The following is a 4681-nucleotide window of genomic DNA, read 5'->3' as shown; positions in this document are numbered from 1 at the left end:
TGGCTACTGGCTATGTCTGGTTTGTGCCTCTGCCCTGCTCCCACCACCGCTCCAGAGGGGTCTCCTCCCCTCCCCTCAGGCTTCTCCTTGTAGCAGAGAGGGTGGCTACGTGGTGGAGGGTGCCTCCCTGTCACACACGGGGACCCAGGGGCTGCCCCAAGTCCCTGCAGGCATCACACAGGACCCCTTTCCCCGGGTTTTGCTCTGTGGAATACGGAAGGATCACAAGGAGGTGATCCAAGCCCTAGAGAACAAACACTGGTTGTGGCTTCTTCCTGTCGGGTTTCCTTGTGGTCTCACTGCCTGCCTGCCCCCACTTGCCAAGACTGTGCCTGTGGGTGCTCCCATCACCCCCACCCCCCTCCACACACACATATACTCAGGGCACAAGAGAGGAGGAACAGGTCCCTTTCTTGTGCCCCAGCAGCTTGGATGCCTTGGCCGAGTGAAGCGCTAGCCCCGGATCGGCCAGCAGAGGGACCCTTCTCCCCCAGGTAGGAGATGCTGGGCGCTGCCACTCTCGGACATGGCCCCAAAGGGGTGGCACTGCCCTGGCCTGAGATGAGATTGTGTGCTCCTGCAAGGGGTTCAGGAATGAACATCTAGGTGGAAGGTAGAGCCTGTTCTGTGGGGTCAACGGGCACGGCCTTGGTCCCAGAGGATCTCACATCGGAACTGGGTGGGGCGCCAGGACCAGGGATTTCAGCCTGTGGTGTAGTGGGTTCCCCGTTGAGCCAGCAGTTTGAAACCACCAGCCACTTGGCAGGCGAAAGATGGGGCTGTCTCCTCCCGTAGACAGTTCCAATCTCAGAAACCCACAGGGGGCAGTTCTACCCAGGCCTCTCGGGTCGTCACCATGGGTGGGAATCGACCCGATGGCAGTGGGTTTAGTTATCTGCGTGTTTGTGTCCGTTGCTGGGCAGGGCTGCAGGTCCCCCTGCCTGAGTAGTACCAACAGGTCAAGCACTCAGCGGCTCACCAAAAGGTGGGAGGAGGGAGCCTACCCGGAGGTGCCTCAGAAGAAAGGCGTGGCGCGTCTAGAAGAATGAGCCGTGGAAAGCCCTGTGGGGTTGTGCATCTGTGGTTGAGTGGGAAACTCATTCTAGGTAAACTTTCGCCCAAAGCACAGTGTTGGTTTTTGGTTTTGTTGAAGGGGAAGGAAGTCATCTGGAGCACATGGGGTAGGTGGGCGTCAGAGTCGACTCAGGGCGGCTGGTTACCCATCAGCTAAGGTCTCGGTCTGCATTCGTTCCCATGGCTCTCCCAGGGCAGGTCCGGATGACAGAGTGTCCTGCGATTCTTAGGGTGGGGACAAGAGCTACGATGGCATATTTTTGTTATTGAGGAGTTGGTGAAAATCAATGACAGCGTCCCTACTGTGGCCACCTCCTCCTGGACAATGACTGGACTGGGCATCCCCCAAGTGGCTCTAGAGCGTTCACAGGAGAGAGCAATCAGTTGCAGGAGGTCTCCCCTAACTGTCACCAGCATTTCCCGGGCACTGACGACGTGGCCCTGGGCGGTAAGAAGTAATAAACAGGTGTCCAAGAGGAACCTGATGAGTTTGGCCCGATGGTCTGGAGGCTTTTCTGAGGATGTAAAGGCTGCTCTGGTCGTCCCATCTGATCACAGCCAAGCAGCAGCTGAGCCCCGGAAAATAAGTAGGCTGTTCGAGAATGAGATTGGATTCCTGGGAGGTCCTCTCATAGCGGAAGATCGTGAGACAATAACCCTCTGGCAGGGGTGAGTGGCGTCGCTCACTGGGTACTCTGTCCCTGTCAGGGATTATACATCGGAAAGGAGGCTTTGATCCTGTAGGAAGAGGGTTGGGGGCATTGGGAGAGAGACAGATGCCAGCCATATCAAGAAGCAGACTCTTTTATGTGGAAAAATAAATTGTTCACCACGGATCCGTACATAAGCCCCTGCTTACTTTGCTTCTTGGATGATCCAACAACGCAACTGGCACGGTCCTCACCCTGAGCTGCCTCTGATGTCTACCTTGCTGCATTCCTGCGGAAGGGATGTGGAGTCAGGTTCTTCTGGTAGCCGCAGATGGAGACAACGCTGCGCACCCAGCCTGCCACACAGTTGTTGTGGGGCTCAACTGAGGTCACAGGTGTGGAGCCCTTTCCAATGCTCAGCGCAGCACAGTCCGAGGTCGCTAAGCCACTTGGAGGGGATGGTGATGGGGGGAGGGGGGGCTGCTCTGATGACTGGTTGGTGGGTTGACACTCAGACCTGAGAGAAATGCTGCTAGCCTGGGTCAGGGCTGGGACGGGCGTTTTGCCAGCTAGGCTTGGCTTCAGTCAAGGGAGTCGAGAGGATGGCAGGTGTGGGAGATTCCTGACCCATGTCCTTTCCCTCCCTGAAAGAGACTCGCTCTCAAGGACAGACACAAAAGGAAGAGGTGCCCTCTCTGGTCTAGAAGCCACACTGGCTGGAGAAGAAAGGTTGCTGGGGAGAAGCATGACCACAGGGCTGGGGGGACAGATAGAGCAGACACACCGATTTCCATGTGCAGCCGTTGAGCCCTCCAGCCTGCCTTGGGACCTCAGATCTTGCACACGTGGACACACCCCCAGGCCTGAGATCGATGCATGTGCACATCCACACACGTGCACACACATTGTTGCACACACTCACACACAGACCTTCATTTGTGCTCAGATACCCCACAGCCAGTCAAGCACACCCCTTTGCAGAGGTTTGCAGACCTGGCTTGGATCCCAGCATCTTACTCGCTGTGGGGTCCTGGGCAAATTAGTGTCTCTAATCCTCGGTGTTCTCCTCTTTAACGCGGGGATGCTGCTGCTCACCGCAGTGCTGTTGGAGTCCAATAGGGGGCACAGGAGGGCTGCCCCGAGGAGGCCTCCCAGCAAAGCCACCCTGGATCCAAGACCCCAGCTCACTGCCATGGGCTGTTGGTACAGCGTGCAGAGACATCGCTGCTGTTCCTGGGCTTCCCAGCCTCTGGCTTCCCCAGGTGTCAGGCTGCAGTGGGCTCCAGCAAGGAGGCTGTGTGTTTATCCAGTGAAGATTTTCCCCCCCCAGGAGGCAAGTAAGAAGCAATCCCCAAATAATCTTGCTTCCTGTGGCCCGAGGGTACTGCTCAACATATTGTCCCAGAGCAGCAGGACCCGACGTCCCCAAGCCCTCCTGGATCTCAAGGGGAAGACTGAGCTCTCCCCATGTCAAGTTTCATTCATCTCTCTTAATCAGCCTGTCTGTCCATCCATCCATCATCCCTCCATCCATCCATCCATCCAATAAACCTCATGTTCCTGCTCTGAGCCAGCGCCGTATGAAATGCTGGCGACAGAAAGAGAGAATTATGGGATGTGACCCCTGCCCTGTGAGATATCCGTGCTCTGGGAAAGCAGTCTGCTGCAGTGGGGCCAGCAGAGAATTTTGGAGCCAGGTTCCAATCTCAGCCCCATCTTTTACTAGCTGTTTGACTTTGGGCAGAACCCTAGTGGCACCGCCGGTCATGTGTTGAGCCGCTAACCAAAAGGTCAGCGGTTTGAACGCACCAGCTGGCTAGCAGGAGAAACAGGAGGCACGTCTGGCTCCGTGAGCGATTTACTGCCTGGAATAGCCTCCGGAGCGCAGTTCTACTGCCCCCACAGAGTCTCTATGGATTGGAATTGACGTGACGGCAGCGGACTTCTAGGGTTATGGCCTTGGGACAAATCACTTCATTTCTATTCGCCCAGTTATCTCATTTGTAGAATGGGGCTAATGATGTCTACGTTTCAAGTTTTCTCGTGAGGACTGAATGAGGCAGGATATAAAACCCCCCGCCTGAGTCAGATGCTTACGAAGTGGGCCTGTTCCAGTCCTCTAGCATAGGTGAGATCCAAGGAGGAGGGCAGTAAAGAGAACAGCCGGCGGGGCTCAGAGATTCCCTGTGCAGAAGATAATGGATCCACTGAGCCACATGGCCTCCAGATCCTGGACCATTCCTATAGAAACTGCCCAGCTCCAGCTAGGTTTTCCATAGAATGCAGGGGTTCTTTATTTATTTGGTCTATCTATCTATCTATCTATCTATCTATCTATCTATCTATCTATCTATCTATCTCACAAAGATGGGGAGTGGGTGCGTGCCTCTGGTTGCCAGGCTTTAGTAAAGAAAGGATCTCTGGTGAGATCGAGGTCACAGACAGTCAGATAAGGACAGGGAGGGCTTGGGTAACTCTTTTGGGGGCAATCCAATCCCACCTGGGTCACTTCCTGGGCCACGTCAAACAAGACAGCCTCTGGGGGATACGAACGGTGGTCCAGAAGCACTTGGTTGCTAACTGGAAGGTTGGAGGTTGAGTTCACTCAGAGGTGCCTCTGAAGAAAGGCCTGGAGGCCTAGGTCTGGAAAAGAAGCCACTGGACACCCCATGGCATACAGGTCTACACTGACATGCATAGAACCGCCCGTTAGTGGGAATCAACTTGTGTTAGTCTGGGTTGACTAGAGAAACAAATCCAGGGAGACACTCATGTGTGTGTAAGAGAGAGTTTTATATCAAAGAGTAATTGTATATTAAGAAAACACCCCAGGCCTGTCCAGATCAAGTCCATAAGTCCGATATTAGCCCATATGTCGGATACCAATCTATAAATTCCTCTTCAAACTCACGCAACATACGCAGTGACGCTGAATGCAGGAAGCTCACAGGCCAGTG

This window comes from Echinops telfairi, unplaced genomic scaffold, assembly GCF_000313985.2.
Source record: "Echinops telfairi isolate 266 unplaced genomic scaffold, ASM31398v2 ScPeMD7_6273;HRSCAF=7185, whole genome shotgun sequence".
In the NCBI taxonomy this organism is placed as follows: Eukaryota; Metazoa; Chordata; class Mammalia; order Afrosoricida; family Tenrecidae; genus Echinops; species Echinops telfairi.
This window is presented reverse-complemented; position numbering follows the sequence as displayed.